This window comes from Lytechinus variegatus, chromosome 4 (assembly GCF_018143015.1).
Source record: "Lytechinus variegatus isolate NC3 chromosome 4, Lvar_3.0, whole genome shotgun sequence".
In the NCBI taxonomy this organism is placed as follows: Eukaryota; Metazoa; Echinodermata; class Echinoidea; order Temnopleuroida; family Toxopneustidae; genus Lytechinus; species Lytechinus variegatus.
Window position 1 is genome coordinate 30,021,818 of NC_054743.1, and position 27,605 is coordinate 30,049,422.

A 27,605-nucleotide genomic window follows, 5' to 3' on the forward strand; every position below is an offset into this window, starting at 1 on the left:
GAGCTGACAGCCCCACACTTTTTTAAAAAACCATGTTCAAAAACGTAAAAATGACCATATGATTGTGATTTTTTGCATGACCTGGGGCCCGTTGCAGAAAGAGTTGCAATCAATCGCAACTCTAAAAATCATGCGCAACTTGATTTTCAACCAATCAAAAGCGCGCATTTGGGACTTGCGATAAATTTTTTGACTTACGTTTAAACGCAACTCTTTCTGCAACAGACACCAGACCCCCCCCCCCATTTGAAAACCGTTCCGTGTACTTCGGTATGAGTTAGTTCTTTGAAATGTTCATTATGGAAAATGCACTCTCGCACCTGTATGTAGATCCAAACATGGTGACAACAGCGCTGGTCATCTAATAAAAAAGTAGATCGAACAGACAGAAAAGACTTCACTAAACCTTGTTTAAAAGTCAAATTAATTTGACTGCCATTACTTGTATTACGATTAGGTCTACGCGTACACACAATGTAATCATATTGAGCTATGTTTCATATTGTGACTTAAAAAGTTATTAAAAAAATCCCATCAGAGTCTCGCGGGCCGGATTGAGAAGCTCTGTGGGCCCTGCGGGCCGTAGTTTGAGAATGACTGTTGATGCATATACAAATTGTTCTTTTTGTGATTTTTAGAGTTTATCTAACTAGGTCTTACTGCAGTTACCCCCCAAAACAATACAATAAATAATATGTGAGAATATCAACGGATTATGAATATAGAATAGGGCAGATTGAGGAAGGCAACTTATTAATTTAAACATAATTCTAGTACATTTCGAAACTTTCTTATTTATGTAATTTACATGTGAATCCCAATTCATATTTTCATCGACATGAACCCCTAAAAAACAACCTGAGACTTACATAACTGAATGGAATAGAGCGAGATCATTACATATAATACTATAATTTATTATCAAAACAAATAAACGAGGATTTATTTATGCTTACCACCAGTTTGTTTGCTTGAAATCATCGGGATACATGTTCCAGTTCAATCAATATTTTCATTTTTATTTTTAAAATCAGGTTGAGTGTAAAAAGTGTTGTATCATCTGCATGTCATAATGATCTCAAGCTTATCAGATTACATTACAATATCGTTAGAATAAATAAAAAAAGGTAAGGGACCGAGTATTGAACCTAGTGGAACACCATGTTTAACTAAGCTATAAGTGGATGGTGAATTGTTAAAATGTGTAAATTGATAACGATTACATAAATAATCTTTAAACCATAAATACCGAAGCCCAACGTATGTACACCATAATATTGCAATTTAGATTATAAAATGTTGTGATTTACTATATCGAATGCCTTAGAACGTTCAATGAATATTCCTACTCCAAACTTATTAGTGTTGAATGCTAAAACCACTTTATCCTGAAGATCTATTACAGCATGACATGTAGAATGGTTACTTCTAAATCCGTACGGGCTGTCAGTTAGTATGTTTTTAAACATTAGTAATGAGTACAAACGATTATACATATAGATTTATACATTTATTTACATTTATACATTCATAGAATTTTTTTGAGAAGCTTGGTAATATTGAATTTGGTCTATATTTTAGCAAAAATGGGGATCTTCTTTCTTATAAACAGGGACTCTTGTAACAATGTCTATATTAATGCTGTCAAATCCACACGAATAATCTTTTTTAGTGATTTGTTTATTCTGCAATCGCCGATTCAGTAATGTTATTTAAGGATACATCATTTTCCTCAGTTTCAGCAGTATTCTCAGATGATCTTTGAATAGTAGTGCAATAATTTACAAAATAATAATGAAATTCATTGGCGATATACTGCGGAGTGTAAATTTTCTTTATCATTACATGCAATATATTTTGGTAGACTATGTTTGCGATTTCAGATTGGTTTATTTATTATAGAAAAGGTACCCTTGATGTTGTTTATAGTCTTTGATAATTTTCACAAAATACTTCTTGTTAGCATGACGCAATATATCATCAGTCATATTTTTTGTTTTTTTGTACTTTGTTTCATTAAAAGTTCAGCGATTGTTAAGGAACTACTTTGCTGATAGTTGCTTCTAACATGTATAAGGTAGTGTTTCCGGTGCTTGATTCTGTATCTTCAAGATTATTTCGGTTGGATACGTTTAAACATTCAACATTGATGTTTGCACAACCTGTACGTTCCCTTCAATAGGTTGAAACTTTTCATTTTCGCTGACTGCAGACAGTGAAATGTTGCACTCCTTTTCTTGGATAAAATTGCCAATATTTCGTGAGAGAACTGTCTCATTTTTTATCGGCACACCTGGTCCACAAAATAAAGAAAGACACCCTTCATGGATAAAAGTTACCCTGTCATGCCTGTGGTTGGGTGACAATGGAATTATACACAACAAAAAAAGTAAGTCCCCCCTAAATCAAATTTCTGTAACTCTTGAACGGAATTATTTTGAGATATGATATTTCGTAGGTGGATTTCTACACTCATTAGGCAACACCTGGGGAAATATAAAATTGATCGGTGGAGTCATGCATGAATAATCAAAGATTGAATTAAAAATGACCATTTTTGAAAGTCACAAGAGTTGTGTTTCAGATTGTGCAAATACAATGTTGGACAAAAGTTGTTTTTTAGGTGAATTTTATGGTGTTATACTGGTTTACTATCCATCATTTAGCCACTCCACACACAATTTTGATATCGTATGTTCATGGTTGAGTGAGCACATTGTATTGCAGGGGCCGCGGAAGCGGGGGGAGGGGGTTCAGCCCCCCCACTTTTTTCAAAAAGCATGTACAAAAATGACCATACGATTGTGATTTTTTTGCATTGTCAGCCCCTACCCTCCCATTTTTGGCTCAGCTACCCCCCACCTCCCCCCACTTTGAAAACCGTTCCGCGGCCCCTGTATTGTGACGTATCATCATAGGGGGTTATGGTAGTATCCTTTACAACTTGCTATAGATCATGTTAAAATTTGAAAATGTTGGTGGCTCCCCCGATTATAGACCCCTCCCCCATTTTAAAATTCTGGGTCCACCACTAATTTGCCCATAAATTAAACTGATGACCCTTTAAAATGAGTCTGTGACATTGAAAATACCAATTTTCCCACTTTGATGCGTGCTCACTCATCCATGAATAAACATATCGATTTCATTTTTGCACAGAATTCTGCCCATAGGTTAATAAACATTACTGCCAAATGACATTGCTAAAGACAGCCTTGAAAAAAAGTTCCACCATATTGAATGAGGGTTTACTTATTCTTAAACATATGCACTCATAATGTACACAAGTCTATGAGAGAAGAAGTCAAAATTTTCACAAATATGAAATGAGGGTTTGTTTCATGTATCGTTTTTGCTATTTCTGCCGAAAGTTTTTTCATGAAACTTCGCACATGGCTTCAGAGTAAGACTATCCAAAAGGCGTGCACGCTAAAATAACCATTCAACACGGCATAGAGTGGGGCCAAGGCTTTAAACTTTCTTCTCATTTGCATAATTTTCGAATATCATGTGTTCACTGATGCATTAAACATCGGGATTTTCATAAAAATCAAATCAAATGAACTATGCAAGGAGGTTTTTAACAGACATCCATAGTTACGAATTGCATTTTTTCCAATAACGTAAAAAAGAGAGCATCACATTCACATGTTCATTCAAGCGTGAATGTTTAATTAAACGCCTTTGAATCATTGAAACATGTTAAATGGTCGTGAACATAACGAAAAGGTTGAGAAAAGATCATTTTCAGTTACCAAAATGAAACAATACTTGTCTATGATATTTGAAAATCGTATTTTTTGTTTTTAATAAATGTTCATTGAACCGTGAAACGATGAATATTGTTGAAGATACTCTTCCCCAAAATAACTGTCATCATATTCTTTCATTCTTAGTGATATAAATGTGTAAAAAATCAAATTGTTGCAAATTTGGACTTGTGTTTATTCAACCATGAAATTTAGCAAAAAAGTTGTATCGTACTTTAGAAAGTACCTTTTACAAGCCTTCTGACTATTTTTCATGATGAGAATGTGGAATTAGTTCCAGTAAAATGGAATCAAAGTCATGATATATGGCTTGTGACTTTTGAAAAGTGACAAGTTTGCCTTCTGACGGTGCTCACTAAAGCATGACGTAAAATACGTCCATAACATTTACTCAGAGGGTAGCCTATAAAATTACCTACACGCTCATGTAAAAATATATCAATAATTCGATTTGGTTCGGAAATTATTGATGTTTGTTCCAGGGGGGACTTACTTTTTTTGTTGTGTATAGAATGCTACCATTGGTGTAACAAAGAACATCAGCGAAAGTTTCTTCTTTCGGGCAACATTTAAACAAATAATGCAGGCAGATCTCTTGGATAAAAGGGAGTGAACACGTATTATTGCTGGACTTATCTTTATTAGTAATGAGGCACATGCTTGGCATAACTCGACCATTATGTGCGTCTTCAATAGACGAGTAAACACTAACTATGTTGGTTGAGTTAAAATCTCCATCAATGTTCATATTCCTAGTCCCATACTCATATTTAACCTGATCCCCGGCCAGCAGTTGAACTTGATCCCCGATGTTCACCTGCATCCATTCACAGGACATCTGCAATCTCTGGGTCTCTTGGTCGTCACGGTAGAGTGTTGAGCAGACAGGTTCTGTGCTTTCAATGGTTATATTGAAAGAAGCAATGGTGCAAAGCTTTTGATCCTTGTGATGAATTTTAAGCACGTACTCTCCTGAATCGCTATATGTTCAGAAAAAGCGATCGACACGTTGATCGTTAGTTCTCCTGCTACATTTGTCAACTCCCCCGGGGGGGGGGGCACTTCCATTCACGAGTGGATACCATGCGCGACCATGGGGTCTCGAAAAGCACCCTAAACACGTAATTTCCACTTTCTGAAAATGCACCCCTTAACAAGTATTGGCGTGTGAAACCCTACCCTTAACAAGTATTGGAAACAAAACGATACTCTTATTGGTAATATTCCCTGAAATGAACCCCTAAACAAGTACAGGAATGTTTTATTGTTACGGGTCCTTCGGTCGTCGGCTTTACCTTATTTGGTTTAGTACGACCCCACCTTCTACACCTCGCGCAAAACGGACTCTAAACACGAAATTTTGGGGCAAAAAGGACATCCTTTATAAAACATTTTAATTTTGTTTTATCATCCCCGCATATTCGACCCTAAACACGTAATTTTGGTTACACTTCGTAATTCCGAAGCTTCGTATTCCGAAGGTTCTTTATTCCGAAGGTTCGTAATTCCGAAACACGTAAATTGCCTATACCTCGATGTTCGTTAATCCGAAAACGAAAAAGGGTTCGTTAATCCGAACATTTGTGGCGTTATTCCAAAGGCTCGATAATCCGAAAACGAAATAAGGTTCGTTGTTCCGAAGGTTCGATAATCCGAAAACGAAATAGGGTTCGTTGTTCCGAAGGTTCGTTTATCCGAAAACGAAGTAAGGTTCGTTAATCCGAAAACGAAATAAGGTTCAGTGTTCCGAAGGTTCATTAATCCGAAAACAAAATAAGGTTCGTTAATCCGAAAACGAAATAAGGTTCGTTAATCCGAAAACGAAATAAGGTTCGTTAATCCGATAACAAAAATAAGGTTCGTTAATCCGAAAAATGAAAACCGGGAAAGCAAAGGCAGAGGAAGTGGGGGGGGGGGGGGGTGGTGGGAGTTCCCTGGAGGAAAAGTGAAGGAAAGGAGGAAAGGTATACAATCTTTTTAAAGGTATATCCCATTTTCTAATCAATTTAAACAGATTGTGCTCACGATTCGATTTTTGTAGCTTTCAGCGAGATACGCGATTACGCATCCTGTTCATGATTACAAAGGTACTGAATATGGAAAAAATGTTTAGCTTTGCGCTACGAGCTCCCATCATTTGATCAGAGAGATTTATATCCCATTCTTGAACTCCAAGTAATAATCTTTGAAATATCCACTTTTCTTGTCAGTCGGCCACTCTGCCTATATATATATATACACGTATATGTATATCAAATATTTAAAACTCTTTGCATTTGCATTGATTGTTTTGTTTAGATGCTCACCCTATTCATGATTACAAAAGGAGTTTAAGTTGCTAGAGCTAAATCGCCCATGCTCCAAAATCTTGCTCGCTTCACTCAGGGGTGGCGGAACCGGGGACAGGGGGGGATGGATACTTGCCCCAAAAAAATCCCGTCGGAAATTTTTTTTTTTCAAAATGGAATTCCGTTTTGGGTTTTCCATTTTTTTTTACAAGAATGCTTAGAATGTCCAGTTTTCAGGTTGGAAAATCGGAAAAATTTGGCTCACTTTTCTCGCTCGCATCAAGTATTATTTATTGAGGAACTCATTCTATTCCTGGTTACAAAAAAATGTATAAAATGTCCAGTTTTCAGGTTGGAATATCACAAAGTTTAAGCTTGCGGTTCGCGCTTTCATTATTTAGTTCGTGAGATATATATTATATTTATGAGTCACTAAATGCAGTCCTTAAAAGGTTACTTTCTGAAGCCTATTGCATAAAACTTTTTACCTGAGAAAACTTTGGTAAAAACTGAAAAAGAAGGTTAGTCTGATTTCCGCCATTGACTTTAGCACAGGGCAAAAACTCAGGTAAAAACAATCTGAGTTTTCTCAGGTAAAAAGTTTTATGCAACGGGCCCCAGGTCTGTATATAAACAAATTACAGCTCGCGCTTCGCGCTTGTGTTAATTCTTTAGTCAGATACACATCTTTCTCACGATTACAAAAAATGCTCAGACTGTTTAAGTTCAAGTCTTGTTACATGAAATGTCTACTAGTTTGAGCTTGCGATTCGCGCTTTCAACATCCCACAAGGATCATTATTAGTATTATTTATTACCAGCAGAAACCGTTATTAAAAATGACATCCCCTCCAATACAAATCCTATTATCTAGAGGTTATACTCACACGCGACCAACAAACTTAATCCCCTGAATCCTTAAACCATTTGCTAAAGGCAGCAATTGCTCAGATAAAATCGAAATTAGCCTATACTTGATCTGGGCGCCTATTCTTAATGAAATACATGCTTTTGGCCACAACACACGCATGTATCATCGATCGTTATTACTGTCATTGCATAATATCGTGTTATCTTGTAATGACAACACCGTGTTTGTTACCAAAATGAATAATTTTCATTTTCGGAAATACGAACCTTATTTAATTTTCGGATTAACGAACCTTATTTCGTTTTCGGATTAACGAACCTTATTTCGTTTTCGGATTAACGAACCTTATTTCGTTTTCGGATTAACGAACCTTCGGAATTACGAACCTTATTTCGTTTTCGGATTAACGAACCTTCGGAATTACGAACCTTATTTCGTTTTCGGATTGACGAACCTTCGGAATTACGAACCTTATTTCGTTTTCGGATTAACGAACCTTCGGAATTACGAACCTTCGGAATTACGAACCTTCGGAAATACGAACCTTCGGAATAACCGAACCTTCGGAATTACAAAGCTTCGGAATTACGAATGTATGCGGTAATTTTCCTAGCGAAATAGATACCCTTTTTTCATTATTTTGTGTTTTTGACACCCTTATCACGTTACGTACGTAACGCACGTGCCCTATCGTGAAAAAGAAATCCCTTTTACGTGTTTTTTTGGTCGCGCATGGTATCCACTCGCCAATGTAAGTGGCTCCTGTTGCCCCCACAAATGTAATAACGCCCACAAATGTAATAACACTTTACCCACAAATGTAATAACGCCCACAAATGTAATAACACTTTACCCACAAATGTAATAATTTTTGATCGCCCACAAATGTAATAATGACTTTACCCACAAATGTAATAAATTTGAAGGGATTTTTGGCGAATCCTTTCTAAACTAAAATCCTATAGTAATGCGTTCATATAGCACAAAAGTGCAAAGTCTTTTTTTCAGACCGGGTTAATAAAACATCAAAGTACAAGTCCAAAGTCTTTCTTCCAGACCCGGTTGTTTCAAAAATTATAATATAAATCCAAAGTCTTTTTTCCAGACCCGGTTGTTTCAAAAATTATAATATAAATCCAAAGTCTTTTTTCCAGACCCGGTTGTTTCAAAAATTATAATATAAATCCAAAGTCTTTTTTCCAGACCCGGTTGTTTCAAGAATTTTAATAAGTGCAAAGTCTTTTTCCTGACCCAGTTATTTCAAAATTTATAATATAAGTCCAAACTAAGATACGATAATGATATTCCTGTGGAAATAAATGGGAATCGAGCTTAGTCTTTTCTCCAGACCCAGTTAATCAAAACTGGTGGAATTAATGTCTTTGTTGTTGTTTCAACTTATACGGTGTATATTGTGAATATATGCACTAAGAGTAAATTGAGAATCAAGCGTAGTCTTTTCTCCAGACCCTGTTACCTGTTATTTAAACATTACGAATAACAGTTTAAAAACAGTATAAAGACCCCATAATCTTATTAATGCTGGATATATAGCGTAGTCTTTCAGCCCGACCATTTTTTTCTTAAAAAAAACCCCCGCTAATAGTAAGAATTTAAAAAAAATCAAAGTTTAAGACCAAACAAACCTTCAACCTAAGAACCTGTTTTAAAAGAGGTTTAGAGTGTTGTCTTTATTCCAGACCTAAAACAGTTACGAAAAAAATCTTCTAACATAAGACCTTATATTCTTATTCTCGTGGAATAACACGAGTTTTAAAACGTACTCTTTCGTCCAGACCCGGCTATTAAAAAAAAGTAACTGAAAAACTTCGAATCTAAGACCAAATTTCCAAAGTTTCACCCAGAAAAAATATGTCTTTTTTTAAATAATACTTCTACCCCTACAAAACATTGTAATAACGCGTGGGTAAAGCAGACATCCTTTCTCCAGACTTGGTTACTATTTGAAAAATAAAATAGTTTTTACAAATATTCTAAAACGAATACCCAATAATCTAATTACTGTGGAACAACATGAAGACCGATTGTCGAAGATCGACTTTCCTCCAGACACAATTATTTCAGGAATAAAAAATCAATAAAACTCAACCCCCAACAACGAATCTAAGAACCAGCAATCCTCCAAATTAAGACCATGCATGTAGAAAAGCACACGTTTAGAGCCAGGCGCGCCGGAACACTTTCAGTTTTTTTGGGGGGCAAAATCCCGAAGGGGGCACAATATTTTGACAGCGTGAGATACCGAAGCGAACGAGCGGGAGAGGCTGTGGGACCCTCCCGGTAAGGACGTTGTGTAAAAATGGAGTATAAAAGTTGCATTTCTAAAAGCATCCAAAAATAAATTTCTTGAGAATTAAACAGTCTTGGAGTTTTTTGCTCCTTCTGTTTCCTCCCTTCTGACCCAGAATGGTGTTTCTTCATGATCAGGGTCCCAGATCCAGCAAATGACGAGCTTTATTGCAAACGAAATTGTTTCAAACCAATGTAATATAGGCCTTTTAAAGACTTTTGACAAACATGACCGTACGCAGCCGGGGGCCGCCGATCGAGAGGGCAAAATTCACAAAATTCACCAAAAGTGTGAACGAAATCCTTCAATTTTATTCTAGAAAATGCAAAAGCTCCCCCAGCACAAATCCCCTCGCTCTTAAGTTTCTTCGAAAATTTAGGTCTTGCAGCCCCACCCACTCCCGGATTGTTTTTTTTTTATTTTTGCAACCGTCCAAAAAAGCTGGGATGAACCAGAGAACATAGCTGCCATCTCGATTTGATTAGTAACAGGTAATGGGAAGAAGTTTTGGAATCTAAAATACATAAGTGCTATATCATATGAGCTGAGATAGTATCAGACAAAACGCCTTCCAATCATGCCAATGAAAAGGAATAGAGGAAAATAAGGGGCTGTGAAAATATCTTAACATATTTTTATAGTAGAGCAGTACTGTAACGCTTATTTTTTTTCTTTTATATTCTTTATTTACATTTTTATTCATATCTCGGATAATATGAGTCTGGTCAAGAAGACACTTTCACAGATGATTTTATTTTTTTCATGTCTAAACACTATCTCAAAGTTGCTTTCGAGTGGGATTCACCATTTTCACAAATTATAAATTATAATCCTCTACACATGATTATTCTGTGTGTAATTTTCTGATAACATGTCTTTATTGAGTTGAAATGACCTTGATATTTTCTTTAGGGCACTGACTTGTTATCACTGTATTAATAAAATATTTGAAACAAGTTTCTCGAGATGTTATGGTTTCTGGGCTTGACAGCTATGACATAATTTATGGAGGCGCGATAGCTCAGTCGGTAGAGCGGGGGATTCGTATTCCGGTGACCCGGGTTCGATTCTCACTTGGTGCGCTAGTGCCCTTTGGTAAGGCATTAATCCTAAATACCAGGTCCATCGGAGAGGACCTTAAGCCGTCGGTCCTCTGGTTGCTTGCTTACAAGCATTCATGCTTTCTTAGCAATCAGATAAAATATCACCACCAATCAATCAATCACCAATCACATAGATTCCATATGTTGCTCGAGTAACTAGTGTTCACGCGCATGATATCGGGTCCGGTCTGAGCGTTTCTGGGAGACCGCGCATTTGTTAGACGACACAGCCAGCATCATAGAGTTATAAACCTTATAATTGGTGGACCACTATCAATTGGCCATTCGCTTTTAGTCTGAAATGTATTCATTAAAAGGTTAAACGTTATCACACTGCCGATGGAAAAGGGCTTATCGAAGGTATGTTTCATAGAGGAACTGTTCGTCAAAAGACGCGAGGCTTACTATGATAATGTATTTGCCCCGTCAGGGGCGAATTTTTTTTTATTTTTGACAATGGAAATGACAATTTTCAGGCAGAAATGTGCCTTCGTTTACTTTTGTCCTTAAATAATTTATCATTTTTCTACTTTCAGCACATTAGGGGGGGGGGCAAAATCTCGTTTTGCCCCCCAAAAATTTTATTGGGGGGGGCCCCCTGCCCCCCGCTTCCGGCGCCCTTGTTTAGAACGTTGTCTTTATTCCAGACCCGGTGATTTAAAAATGATTTAAACAATCCTAAAAACAAAAGACTCATATTCTTATTCTTGTGGAATAACACGAGTATTATGCTTAGTCTTTCGTCTGGACCCGGTTATTTAAAAGATAAAGAAATATTGAAAAAAAAATGACAGCTGAGACCAATCTTCAAAATTAAACCCACTTAAAATGCTTGGGCTTAGAGTGTTGTCTTTACCCCTCACCGACGTATATTATAACTTTTGAAACGACCGGGTCTGAAAAAAAGACTTTGGACTTGCATTGTAATTTTTGAATTGACCGGGTCTGGAAAAAAGACTTTGGACGTATAATATAATTTTGAAACAACCGGGTCTGGTAAAAAGACTTTGGACATATATTATAATTTTGAAAAACCGGGTCTGGAAAAAGACTTGGACTTGTACTGTAATATTTCATTAACCGGGTCTGGAAAAAAGACTTTGAACTTTTGTGCTATATGAATGCATTACTATAGGATATTAGTTTAGAACGAATTCGCCAAAAATCACTTCAAATTTATTACATTTGTAGGTAAAGTGCATTATTACATTTGTGGGTAAAGTGTTATTACATTTGTGGGCGTTATTACATTTGTGGGTAAAGTGTTATTACATTTGTGGGCGTTATTACATTTGTGGGTAAAGTGTTATTACATTTGTGGGCGTTATTACATTTGTGGGCGATTATTACATTTGTGGGTGTAACAGCCCCCCCCCCCCCCCCCGGGATCAACTTATAACGGTCCCTGTTGGCGGTTGCTTTGTCAACCTCATTGAGCAGTTGATTCGTTCCTTTTACCTATTTTGCCCACACGATTGACTAATTCTCAGTCAAGTCAATTGTACAGAAATATTCCATCCGTGTACGGCTCTTAATACATGTACTTTATCCTGCTTGGCACCACACAAAAATAATACATCCTCGCACTGTCCAATCTGGAAGATGCTTTCAAATAGGACAATTATAAAAATTATTAAAGTAATTGCCATTCTGAAGAGAAATGATTCCTCTCATGATCTCATCAAAGCTCGATATTGTGCCTCTATGACAACATAAAACTGGTTTCAGCGTGATACGACTTAATTCATAAAAAAATCAGTTCCTGCAAGAAAATTTAAAACGTGGTTGTTCGATGAGATAAACAGAATTGAATTATTCTTTTCTGAAGTACAAGGAAGGGAAATGAAGTGCTATATTAACCATGTTAACCGTTGGAATGGTTGAACAATACAATAAATCTGTTGCACGCGATTTCTCCAGACAAGCAATTGAGAGAGGATTAAGATATTTTAAAGACTTTTAAAGATTGTTTGAGTGCACATATCAAAAGCAGTCTCAGTTTCGTTAGTCAATAAATCAAATGAAGTGATGGCCACGCCCCCTCCCTGTTGTGACGAAAAATTACATGAAATCACCTTGTCCCATGTTCGTAGTTATATGGCATGGAACTAAAAAAGTAAAAAAAAAATGACCAGGGTCCACTAAAATTAGCGATTAATTGTACGCTTTATATTCAAATTAAATTGTGTATTGTTGTGAATGCAATCAATCGTGGAATATTTTCTACGATAATAGCTAAGGTTTGTGTTACGGGCCCCAGATTCGCGCATTATCGTTTGTTACGCTAGTTCCAAAATCATTTATTTTGAGAGGCTACCAATTGATAAACATATTAATCATCAGTTTTAATACTTTGGTTGACATATGGGTCATACAGACAATAGTGACTTGATAAATTGTGTGCTCTATACACCTGTTGACAAAACTGAAAGTGTCACGATTCTTGTTTAAAAAAAATGACCTGGTCAGATATTACATGAATACATAACAGGTACTTATATAGCGCTTTACCAAAAATATGATCAAAGCGCTTTACAATAAATAACTAATAATAATAATTAAACATTAAACGCTTAAAATATATCTACGGGACTGGTGCCTGATCTTAATGCCCTGTTCACCCGCAGTTTAAGGAACTTGCCCAGAAGGCAATCCGGCAGCTACATAACTCACAAGGGCTCTAAAAACACCAGGCCTAAACTAAACCCTAACAAAGAAACAACTTACGAAAGAGAACTAAACATGAATATTTAAACCTATAGTTAAACAAAAAAAACATAGGAGGAAAAAAATCAACGAGCAAATAAATGTGTTTTAAGCAGAGATTTAAAAGTTTTTAACTTGTCAGCAGATCTTACTGTAACAGGCAGTTTATTCCATAATTTGGGAACAAAATTAGCAAATGCTTTTTCACCATATGAACTAAAACTTCTTCTGTGTTTAAGGAGGTATTGGTCAGCATGTGATCTAAGGAATCTCGTATCGCCATATAGATATAATTACTAATTATGTCTGATAGATAACCAGGAGCTTCCCCCATACGTGCTTTAAAAAACAAGAGCAAGAATCTTGAAAACTATGCGTTCAGAGACTGGAAGCCCATGCAACTGCTGTAATAATGGTGAAGTATGTTCCCTACGATTTACCTAAAATAAGTCTAGCTGATCTATTTTGAATCGTCTGCAAATTTTTCATGTCTTTAACAGTAATGCCGTATAGGAGTGAATTACAGACGTAGTCTAGACGTGAGAGAACAAGCGATCTGACTACATGATTACATGTCTTTCATCGATATAGCGACGTATGCGTCCAATATTGTGCAGATTAAAATTCAAGGAGCGTGTCAGAGAGGAAACATGATTTGACATAATCATGTTATTATCAAAATAGACACCAAGATTGCAAACAGAATTCCCTTGCAAAACCACAATAATGGAGCATTGATATGTAAAGCATCGAGCTCAAATGAAAAATTATGAAAAAAATAACTTTCAAAACTTTGGCATTATAAAATAAAAGAAATACAACATTTGAATTAGTTAAGCAAACTTAAAAAACCCTCTTAAATTAATTTAGAAGAATAACATGAAAAACCGTTTACTATCTACTCCTTAAGCACAGGGCAACAGGAAAACCCAGAACGAGCTGAAATATTCGAAAGTGCTACCAGTACAAAGTTTGCCATTATATTGATGATCAAGTACTTAGAGCTGTAATCGCATGCAAGCTATCACCCTCTTCAGCGAGAGGTGCTTCTTTCGTTATTTTGGCTTTGATTCTTTGAAAGAATTCTTCACCAGGTACCCTTGGATCGTCATATTCAAACTCTTCAGATATGTTCGTCTTAGTCTTCCGACTTATATCAGTCTTTGCGTAGCATTTGTCTCCATCCACCATTAGATCAAACGACGATGTTGCCTCCGGTTTCAGGTTTAAAGGATCGGAGTGATGTATATTTTGTTCAGTAGCATGAAGCAAGATTTGGTCAGATCCCGAATGTGAAGCCTCGATTCCAGTACCTATTATATCTTTCTGGACATCACCAACTGTACAGTATGTGTTGTCCGGATTTGTCGCTCCTTCGGTTGTTGGAAGGGCGACTATTGCGTTGTCGTGAACGGTCTTAACCTCACCGAAACTGTTATCGCGATTCAGTAGAATAATGTTTTCGTCACATGCATTTACTCGTCGGATGCCGTGTTTCTGATTCAATGCTGTCAACGTGCGCCGCTCGGGAAGTTCTGGAGGATTGTTTTGCCGGCAAGGGAATATCCTTGTCAGGTCATTTTTGATGCAACTGTCTACTTGTCGCTGATTGCCAGACTTTGGTTGTGTGGGGACTCTGTCACCTATGGGCCGTGACAATGGGATTGAAAGGTTCATGGTATTAGAATCAGTACCTTCGTTCTGGCCTGCCACCGTATCAGTGATGTGAATATGATCGTTCTTCTCATCCCGTTTTATTATAAGGTTTCTGTGACATTTGCTGAAGCAGCCACAAATGGACAATATTAATGTCAAAGTTGATATCAACACAACTGAATACAGCAATATATCTCTTTCAGTTGCTTGTGGGCTGTGAGAATCAGATGGCTTTGCCGTGGCCTTCGAACTATTTTCATTCCCCTTATTTAAATCACATGAGCTAGGACCATCATCGTATGTCAGCATATTGATGCCACTGTCATGACTGCATTCATTGCATTTTTCCGTGTGTCCATTCTTGATATTTTTCATTAGCACAAGATAATGGTCTTTCCTTTTCCAACTCACAAGATCAATTTGCTCGACATCAATGACAGATACCTTGTTTGACTTATAAGATGCAAGCAGGTTGCAGTGCGTATCAAAATAACACAACGACAATTTCGAGTTCCTGCGTATGCACCGGCCAATAGCATCAGTTGCAGACTGATTCTCATCTATGAAACATGTTCGAAACGTAGTAAATTCACATTTTTGAGTCCTCTTCTCCGTACCACTTAGTACAGAACATTCGGTTAGCACGCCATTCCGTTCATATATATTTTGAACAGGAATGTGTGCAGTTAGCTTATTTGATAAATTAAAATTACCACCGAAATTCATCTCACTGGTTTCATACTCATACAGCACCTGATTACCTCCTACAAGTTGAGCCTGATCCCCTTTTCTCACCTGTAACCACTGACAAGACATTAGGAATTTACCACTGCTTGTATTGAAGAGCGTAGAACATGTAGGAGGTGTACTTTCTATTGTTAAGTTCAGCTTTGCAAGAATACAAAGCGACTGAGAATCCTGTTGAATCCTGATCACATGCTGTCCAGAATCACTTTCTTCAGTGAACACAATACCCATTTCTAACTGGGTCTCGTTAATCTGATTCAACTTGTAGCGATTGACATAAAGGGATGAGTTGGTATTGCATTGCAAAGAATGATTCAGTAGTTTTTCACATCGCTGCACCACTTCTCCTTTTATCCACACAAGAGACTGGGGGCTTTTGACGGGATCTTGCAGATTGAATTTGAGAGAAAGATTCTGCCCTTCAACCATTATCTTTGACACTTGCTGATTCTGGTTACACCATAATGAATCGTCGTTAGAAAAGGTCGCTCGGATGAAGAATTGCAAAGTGCAAAATAGAAAGAACAGTGGCCAATGTAGAATTCTGAACATCTTTGGAGACGTTGCGATTGTTCTTATCGAAAATTATTGAAGAGACGACTTTGCTTGAACTGTCACACGGAGACTGAATATCGCTAGAGAATGGAAACAATGTTACAAAGAGAAATATAGCTTTTAATGTTACATCAACTACAGGTTGGACAAGAGTGAAGAGAGACCTTTTACAAAGGGGGAGGAGCTTGTGTCACCTTCTGTCCTATTACTGCCCCTGAAGTCACGTGACCCAGTCAATCAACAGCAATAAATCAGTTGAACGACGAGAATATCGTTGTATATATATATAATCATTTATCTATTGGAAATGGGGCTCCATCGAAAGAGAATGGTGCCTTTTGCTGTCTTCTTCAGCTTTACAATATTTATAATCTGGTAATTGCTCTGGCAAAGCAATAAATGTTAATTCTTATTCTTATTTTAGGAAGTCGTGGATTCACTTCTTACAATTCCATGGGAGGCTTTGTCCATATATAATCTAAACAGAGCTATACCGGGGATAATGTTTATAATTATACAAATGTAAGAAATACAAAAATTTAAGTGAGGACAATTTTTTAACAATTTGAACAAGAATATGAAACAAAACATTAAATAATCGGTGAAGGAAAAGAGTACAAATGAGGTTTTACATCATTTCTTTATTACAGAAAACTAAGCAGCCCATTTCAAATCGAACCACAAGATAAACATTTGGTATTTGATAAGGTTAAGACGAATGCATTACAGAATCCTGAAGCATAGTGAAGTTTAACATCAATTGGAATTCGCAAAAAAGTACCCCAACAACCATTCCTGTCTCAAAAGCCCCTCAGTTAGCGTGGTTTAAACTGTGCAACATTTTGTTGTTCAAATAAAGTGCTAGACAGATGTGTTCATATACAAGTCACTCTCAGTTGTTGATTCATCTGTTGGATTTGTTATGTTGTTGGCATAGACATGGTCTTCTTGATCGATCTTTGGGGCACGTGAATGTAGGCCATCTTCTGGAAAAAGAAGAAAGTCATCTTCAGGAAACGCTCTGCTACTAGCACATTTCTGCTCAGATGTCGATTTCGTTGTTTTCTGGCTCAAGTCTGGTTTGGCATAGAGTGCATCTAAGTTCTGCTTTAGTGAATTTATACCCATCACATCATCTCTAGATGTAGTCTCCAATACCGGTGAGGAACGTGACAGCCCAACAGTAGAAGATCCCTGGTTATTATCGGCTGTCATTGCTAGTGCCCTTGTCTGATCGTCAACCATTGGTGCCGAATCCCTGTGAAGACCTTGCTCCATATCCCTTCTTAAAATATACCTTTTACCAAGGTTTCTGGTCAAACAACATCTCATGATGAAAGCACCAACAACACACCCAAGTGCTAATGTTGATAATGCAGCCAGTGATATCTTAATAAATTGTTTTGTTGAATTCGTTGTGGATTTTACTACGCCAGTATTATCAGTGTCAGTAGGAATATATTTACCGGTGGTTGGTTCTGTCGAATTGTTTCCAATATCGCTCGAAATCGAATTAGCATTTGAAAAATTCACCAGTAAAACTTTACATTGTTGGTCTGCTTCTATTGGGAATAAAAATTCTTTAAAATTCAATTTGGAAGTTGAACACTCATTTTCAGCGTTATTTATTACGTCAAGAAATGTCAAGTTAGTAACTTTCAAATCTTGTTCGTCCATAACGCAAATGAAAACCACACCGTTAGCACTGCTTGCATCGTGGTTTTCCGATAATATGACAAGTGATGCATTGTTATATACAAACATGATAGATCTTTTAGGTTCACAAGCGCAACATTCAATTTTCCTAGTATCAAGTTCATTATGATTAGCTGTGACAAGGGGTAGAAATTCACATTTTTCTATTTCATTCCCTTTTGTGTGAGTAACAATGCATTTCTCTGGTAGGGTGACTTCATGAAGAATCTCATCAAGGCCAACGTATGTACTAAAACGATGTGTTATATTAAAGGAGCCCTTGAAATTCGATTCTTCAATTTGATGTTCAAAGATCACTTGATTGCCTTTTTCAAAGTGTGCTCGATCCCCTCTGTTCATTTGCACCCATTGGCAAGACATCCGTAATCTTTTGTTTTCTTCGTCGAGTTGTGTGACGCATGTCGGACGTGGGATTTCTACTGTTATATTAAGCAGAAGAGCTGTGCAGAGGGACTCTGTACCTTGGTTAACAGTTACTACATGGTGCCCTGAATCAATACTCTCAATGTAGAGAAGAAACAAATCAAAAGTGTCTTTCGTAACTTCTATCAATCGGTAACGATTTATGTCAAGATCCCCGTCGTCTTGTTCTATAGATTTATTCCGTTGTTTAATCAATTTTGATTCACCTTTTCTCCACACCAATGTTTGAGTCCCTACTAATGGATCTTTCAAATAAAATTTCCTTGAGAAGTTTTGGCCACTCCAAACGTCCAAATCTTCTTTCTGAGTTTTGCCACACCAAAATGGATCATCATCAGAAACACTAGCGTGAAAAGTGGTCTGCATGACAAAAAATGTCAAGAGCATTCTACAAGCTAAAAAGTATTTTGTTGGAAACATGTTTGTAAAATATACGAACAATCGAGCTTTCGCTTGTAATGTGCACATCTAAGTAGAGCGCCAATACTTAATATCCGCAGGAACAAGGGTAACCTTTCACGTGAAGCAAATAGCGTTAACACGACATGGATTGTCGCCCTGTAGAAGTTAGGCCTTTAAGCAGACATTGGAGAAGCACAGACTTTGTTACCAAATACAAATGATATGTGGAGCACATAAGAGGAAATCATATTAAGATATGAACCTATAGAATGGGAAGTATATGGGCGGAGAGTGGACCGATAGAGACGACCTACCTCTCCACTTTCACAACATCCTTTTATCATTGGTTGAATGATGAAAGATATTGATCAATGCATATCAAAATTGGTCACATGATATAAAATGGTGGCTATTTTATTTCTTTGGGTTGATGATAAATGTGTGTCTCCCTCATTTCGATTCATCTTCATAAACCAATTATCGTATTGATCTAATTGTGAAACTAAAGGTTATGATTTGCCAGGTCATTATTTATTACAAGGAGGCCATGTGACGGAAGTGGAAAATAAACATTTTTGGTGTAGTCTACCTGTATGTATTCTGTTAAGGATGTGAAGCATAGTGAGTAATAATTAATGTGATCCCCCCAAAAAAAATCGACGCTGCCACCATGCAATCTCATATTTTGTTCAGCGATGTTCCCTTCACAACCCTTCATCATTTTTGATAAGGCAGTCGGTCAACGCCATAAAAAAAGGTAACACCCCTAAATAAAAAGCTGGTCCTGACTTTTTCTCAGTGTTCCAGTTCATTTGAAAAATTATATTTTGTAGGTCATTGATTGGATTGCACACGTGAGTCGAGATTTTCTGATTTTAATATATGTTTTTCTTCATTTATTAACAAGGAAAATTAATTCAAATATTTCAAGGAAAAAATCAAAACATTCAAATATTGCAACAAAACAAATATAAATATAGTAAAGAAAAATAAGGGGTAAGAGAGGGATTCTAACAGATACACACATATGACATCGCACACACGCATGCACCTACACACGCACGCCGACAAACACACCCACCAAACACAAACCCATAAACCCTAACTAATATTTCCTGCAAAACGGAGACGTACGCGCATGCGCTCACACAAACACACCAACTCACCCACCTTCACACATTGCATTATTCCCAAGGGATTTTATTTTGCTCGAAGCGTGCAGCGCTGAGGAAAAACAATCTCCAGAGGGGACCTGAAATGTTATTTATTAAAACAAAATAGAATAGGCAATATCTGTTATATTATATAGTATGTGGATTCGCCAACAGAGATTGCATTCATCGTCTGGCTCTCTGATTAACCCGATATTCTTGTTGCTGCAGCTCTGACCGATCTACCTCATAATATAACAATTTTAGAAAATACATCAAACGCGTTCTTCATGCAATCGACGCGTTAACATTTAGCGCGTACATCAAAATGAGTTGTAAATTACTCGATGAAATACTATTTAAGATTTTGTACATTTATTTGATTTTTTCTCTAATACTTACTCTATGGGTGACATGTGAATAAATGTCATTGTTAATAAACTACCTGGGGCCCGTTGGAGAAAGAGTTGCGTTTAAACGCAAGTCAAAAAATCAATTGCAAGTCAAAAATGCGCGCTGTTGATTGGTTGAAAATCAAGTTACGCATGATTTTTAGAGTTGCGTTTCATTGCAACTCTTTCTGCAACGGGCCCCTGATTGCCCAACTTGTAAGCAGCGAGTAACGTCACCTTGGTGAATATAACACCGCAATTGATAATACAACGCAGTTATATTCACTGAGGTGACGTCACAAACTAGAAAATACCAAATTCGATCATCGCAACTAGGATCACGTGATGGCGTATTGAACTATCACTTATTCATCTACATAACCTATGTAAAATAAAAATATATTCTTTTCGGGATTTTTGGAACCGTAAAACAAACTGTTTTATCACTGAAAGTCACTCATTCATACTTCAATTCCATCTGTTCATGATGCTTAATGCTTTTCTAACTTTTTTTTTGCAGGAGTTTCTGCACTTTATTCAGAAATCAATGATAGATTAACATGTTCACATAATTAAATGAATACAAATTAAATGTGACAATTTAAAAGATACAATGTAAATAATACAAACAAGACTGATAATTAAATCATACCTAAGCATGTGATAAAGTTCGGTAAAATACAGGGGCCAGCTATTATAAGCACAGAGGTGCTTGAAGCAATAGCAGCCAAGAGAGGGGGCTACATGAAAACCATCATAAATTATATTTGATAAATTGATCGTCACGAAATATCAGATTTAAATATATATATATATATATATATATATATATATATATATATATATATATATATATATATATATATATATATATATATATATATATGTATATATATATATATATATATATATATATATATATTGGTAGAAAAAAAATTGGTAAAAAGAAGTGCAAGTGTGTGCATGAGGGTGAGTACAGGTGAATTAAATTACGTATACTTAGAAATAAGAAATTTTTTAACGAAGCTTTAAACGAATAGAGAGATGTACATTGTCTTATATCATGTGGCAATGCATTCCAAATGTCTGGGCCACGGTGGCGTATCGTCTTATGAGCGAGTAATATTCTTGGGTTGGTTAAGTGGAGATCTGATGAATGCCGTGTTGGATAATTGTGAATGTCTTTGTTGTAAACAAAAAAAAAATAGCGAAATGGAATCGGGATTGTATTGGATGAAAATTTAAACATAAATATGGCCGTTTGATAAATGTTAATATCTTCAATTTTTAATGTTTTTAAGTTGTGAAATATTGGATCAGTATGTGCAATGAAATTTGAATGAGTACATATGCGGAGTGCTTTCTTTTGGAGACGGAAAATCGTTTCTATTTTTACCTTACTACCATACCCCCATACTAAGTTGCAGTACGATAAGTGGGATAAAACGAACGAATTATAAAGCATAAATAATGATTTTTTGGAGAGGTAATATTTCAATCTAAACAAAATTCCTATTCCTCTGGATGCCATCATGCAAATATTGTGAATGTGACTGTTCCAGGTTAAATTTGAGTCAATCCATACACCTAAAAATTTGGTTTCTTGTTTTTCAATGATAGGGATGTCATCTATGTATACAGTGCGTCCCAGAATAAACGAAACCGAGATTTAGCGATCATTTACCATAACTTAATCATGAATAGAATAGACAAATGACCTACCAATTTAAAGCTTAGAATCTCCTCTTTCATATGATATTACTTAGGTTATTTCTTATTCACGCATGAGTGAGCAAAAACAATTTGAAGAAAGGATACCAAAAACTCATTTGGCGGGGGTTATCTGGGTTTCAAAAAGAAAACCACATTTCTGAAAAGTTCAATATCTGCTCTTTGATTTGGTACCAAAATTACAAAAAATGGTCTAGAAATAAAAAAGTTCTGTTCATTTGAAATAAGGCTTGTATTTCCATAATTTCATGAGATAAACATGTTTTCACCGGTATCCCACAGAAGCTTTCGCATGGTGAACAAAAGATTTAATGCATGGCTGATCGTCAACAAAACAGAGTGTCGAGAGAGTTTGAAAGCCATCCTGGAGAACCTCTTCATTTTATGAAATTATTGAAATTTAAGCCTTATTTCAAATGACCAGAACTTTGTTATTTCGTTACCATTTTCTGTAATTTAGGTATCAAATTAAAGAGGAGATATTGAACTTTTCAAAAATGTGGTTTTCTATTTGAAACCCAGATACCCCCCGCCAAATGAGTTTTTGATATCCTTTCTTCAAATTGCATTTGCTCACTCATGCGTGAATAAGAAATAATCTAAGTAATATCAGATGAAAGAGGAGATTCTAAGCTTTAAATTGGTAGGTCAATTGTCTATTTTATTTATGATTAAGTAATGATAAGTGATCGCTAAATCTCGGTTTCGTTTTTTCTGGGACGCACTGTATATTAAGGAACATATGTTTAGTTTGAATGTGTTTAAAATACATAAAATTTGTTTTGCTTATATTTAGGGAGAGTTTATTAGCTTTAAACCATTTTGATAATTTCTTTCATTCTATATTAAGTGTCGGGACGAGTATACTTAAGTCTTTGTGGGAATAGAAGACATTTGTATCGTCTGCAAATAAAACATATGTTAATTCTCGAGATGCATTTACAATATCATTCATATAAATCAAAAATAGCAAGGGACCTAAAATCGATCCTTGTGGTACTCCACATTTCATATTACAAATATTGGATGTTTTTTATTTAAAAGAAACATATGGCGTCGATTACTTAAGTAATCTTTGAACCAAGTGAAAACAACCCCCCTGATTCAATATCTCTTTAATTTAGAAAGTAAAATGCGGTGATCCATAGTATCGAATGCTTTTGATAAGTCCATAAAAACCCCAATATTGTGTTCTTTTTTAGAGAGAGAATCAGATATTTTGTCGAATAATTGTAAAATTGCATAATTGGTTGAGTGATTCTCTCTGAAACCATATTGATTTGGAAATAATATATTGTTATTGTTCAAAAAGGAATACAATCGCTTGTAAACTACTTTTTCACGAATTTTGGAGATATTCGGTAATCAGGATATTGGTCGGTAGTTGGAAGTGAGACATGGGTCATCTTTCTTATATATTGGTATTATTTTTGCAATCTTAAGTGAATCGGGAACAATGCCATGATACAGAGAGAGGTTAAAAATATGCATGAGCGGTGAAGCTATAAAGTCAATTATTTGTTTTAATAAACAGACACTTATTCCATCATGCCCTGAAGATTTAGTTGGTTTCAAAGACCTAACAATTTCTAAGATCTCATGAGTGTTAGTCGGATTAAAAAATAAAGAATGTTCCGGAAAGTCGTTTAAGTATTCAGAAAAGTCATTATCATTAGATACTATTTTTGAAGCTAAATTTGGACCGATATTATTGAAGAAGTTATTAAAGGCATTAGCAACATCACTTGGGTTTCGCAAGTGTTGACCATTTTCTACGAAATTGATGTTATCATAGTTTTCTTTTTTCTTACCTAATATCTCATTTACAGAATTCCATAATGAATTTTTATTATCTTTGTTATTTTCAATTTCATCAGAAAAGTAAGATTTGCGAGCTAGGCGAATAACTGAAGTTAATTTGTTGCGGAATTTTTTGTATTTATTTATGTTTTGAATTGTAGGCGATTTAATGGATATTTTATAAAGTCTATTCCGAGTGAATATGGATTTAATTATACCTTGTGTGACCCACGGTTGTTTGTTCTTCTTTTTACTCGATTTAACTCTTAGTAATGGCACGTTTTTATCATACTAATAAAGAAGTTTGTTTAAGAATATTACATAAGAGTCATTTGCATTTTATTCTAGGTAAATATCATGCCAAACTTCTTCACCCAAATCTACCTTAAGGGATTCTATATTACGTTGGGTTTCATTCCGTCTGGTTATGTTTCCTTTGTCCCTAGGTTGGTGAGGGCGTTTGTCATTTGGATACATTGCAAAAATAGGCAGATGGTCTGAAATATCATAGTATATTATTCCATTATCACTTTTATCAAGTGCATTAGAAAAAATATTATCAAGTATTGTATTTGATATGTTAGAAATTCTAGTTGGTTTATTAACGAGATGTTGTAATCCAAATGATGATAATAAATTAGTAAAATGTTGACCTATTGTAGTATAGGGAAATGACAAATCAATGTTAAAGTCGCCCATGATATAGATTTTTTTTGTTTTCTCGAGAAACTGATTCAAGACTAGATTCCAATTCATTTAAAAATATGTCAGCATTATTGGTTGGGGTCTATAGATCACACCGATTATTTTATTCGTATTTTTAGCGTTAGAAATTTCAATGAATAAGGATTCCATATTTTGAAGTTCAATATCATGTCTTACTTTGTAATTAAGATCTTTATGTACATAGAGAGCGACACCTCCTCCCTTACCAACTTTTCGATCTATATGGAGGAAGTTGTAATTATCAATGTTGTAAATTGGAGGAGACATTGGAAGCAACCATGTCTCCGTGAGACCAATAATAGAAAATGGAAATGTGTTTAATGTTGATAAAAATTCGCAGAAAGTATCAATTTTTTTTGAAAGCTTCTTATATTTAAATGCATTAAACTAAAGTAGTCGGGAATATCACTTTGAGCTAATTTATGAAAAGCCTTATTAAATTCACTGGCTGTATAATATTTGCACTGGGGTGAAAAGGTTTCCCCGTTTAACATGTTTAATACATCTGCTCTATTGAAAGAGAATAGATAAGATTCTGTTTGCAATCGTTGAAGAAGTAACCGAGGTGCGTTGTGCATGTTAGTGCAAATAAGGGTGTATGCCAGAAGCATTGAAGAAAGTGTTATACATGTGCACTTATGTGTGACGATCTGACAGACTCGGGCTGGTGCTTACATCATTGTCATTAAAACAAGTTATATGGTGGATCTTTGAAAATATTGATATATCTTTATATAATTGTCCAATATTTGGTAAAAATAAGTTTTAAAGATAATATGAAATTGAAATGACTTTTTAAAACGTTTAATACAATCAACAGCTGGTAATAAAGATTTTTTCTTTCCAGACGGTATGGCGATTTCATTACATCATAGTGCCTTAAATGATTAATGTGCTTTACATTATTCTTTACTTACAGCAGGTCTATGCATAGGCATATCTATATGTACATACAGTAAATGGGGGATAGTCCATTTATAGAGTCATTAGCTCCAACAAATACAATAATCAAGAGTAAAATGTGATTGTTAATGAATAAAGAGGTGTCTTCAATTTGAATAGAAAGTTTCTTGCCTCTCAGAGATAGAAAGAAAAAAATAGGAAATTGCCATCGAACTGTGAATGGGATTGGAATGCACATAGAAAAGCATTTACTTCTGTGTCAGCAAGCCATGAATGATTGAGAATGTATATTAGCGCAATACAGGTATTGCTGTGATTAAAAAAAAGTACGAGATCAAATATATACATAGCAAAGTCTCAATTGTAATACAAATAGTGATTTTTTTTGCCACAAAAAAAAGTCGTTGAAAGAGCAAAACAGAAATTAAGATGTTACTCTTGTCGGAAAATATGACACCCTACACTTACAAATAAAGGAGAAAAAACGTGTAGAGAAATGAGGCATGCCAGTAACATTTCATTTTTTTCCAAAGATATTTTCTTCTCTATTGATACATAGTAGTACGAAACATTTATAAGGCGCTTGACACTGGCGTTTCTAAGTGAACTGCTTTCTGTATTATTATATGTTCCCGGATAATTTGTCTAGCATTTAATTCATTTCAGGTTTTTAATAACCTTAAGCCAAACTCTATTGACCGATCCTCAACTGGGCCACAATTTCTTAAAATGGTAAATTTTGACCAGGGACTTAAATTGAATCATGAACCTTTTGTTTATAAACTGGTACTTAATCATTTTATTTTTCTTTTTCAAGATTGTTTTTATTCTCAACTCATTCCATACATAAGTATTACATGCACATGTACATAGTAATTAAAAAAATATCATATATTTCAAACAAATTCAAATGAATGGTTCATTTTGTATACAAAATATTCCATTCTTTCGATGCACGTTCATCAATTACGTTTAAAAGCAATGATTCTCTCGGTTGTTTCGATTTTTTCCAAACCAAGCATGAAATGAGCAAAACTGGGTTTGATATTCCTGTATTTACATGAATGAATGAAATATTTTGCAAACAATACAATAATATAGGTAAGATGAAAGAAATTGACAAAATACATTGTCAAAGTTGATATGTAATTCAACAAACTTCATATTACATTGTAAGGAAAAAAAATCGTCGTCAAAGTACACGTTTCAAAAAACAGTTTTCACTTCCCATTATTACCCGTGTCTAAGTAACGCTTTCCCCAATCTGTTTTTATTTCATTATTAAAATTTAACACATGTGGCAATCTAAGGCCTCCTTCTTTACAATCGTTGTAAAGTAAAGATCTTTTTATCCTATCTGGCTTGTTGCTCCACATGAAGTTAAATAAGAGTTGTTCGGTATTATACCAAATACATATATAAATTTCGGGATCATAGGCGTTTTTATATTCACAATTTTGCCGTAAACATGGTAAAGGGTAAGAGTTCTCACATTCCAAATTCGAAATGTCGATTTTACTTTTTTAGTTTTTGTAATTGAGCTCATAATAATTATGAAAATCGTTAGGTGGGATTTTTATACCAAGATACAAAATGAAATCACCTGGCCATGAGAAAGGAGTGTCTCGAAAAACAAAACCTTCAAAATTACCAAGTCTAACGACGCTACATTTATCAATATTAACTTTCAGTCCTGACATAGGGTTAAAATTATTAAAAAAACTTTTAAACTCATCTGCACAATGCAGGTAATATACTATTAACTGTTGTAAACATAGCAATATCTTGATAAAACTTAATCATATAAGCGATGGATAATGTAGTTTATTATCAATTGAAAGCACATTATATCTACAAAGAATATCGTTTTCTTACAGTGCTGCTTGGATTAAAAAGATTTACATGTGAGTTTCCATCATGTGAATATGGATGAAATTGAATGCAGTCAAATTCTTTGATTGAGAAATCATTAAAGAAATCAATCTCACGAATTTCTTCTGGCAATACTAACACACAGTTAAAGAGCATTGACTCAAATCAGAGAAAAGAAGAAGATGAATTCATGTACAGATCAGCATCAAATGAAGTTTGGTTTCTACGGTTGTCTCTATCACGGTCATCCGTGTGGATCGTAAAGTCTTCGGTCGGTACCGATGCGTATATATGATTATCTGTTTGCGAAAGACTGTCTTGTGGACCGTCTCTAGTCATGGTAGTTGCATCAGTTGGAGTAATATCATGAACATGATGATCTCCATCGTCGCAACATTGTCTACTCTGTGGTATAGATTGAGACACTTTCCCCGTGTTTCTTGTTTTCTTGGACATGTCTGGGTGAGCATACATGGCTTCCA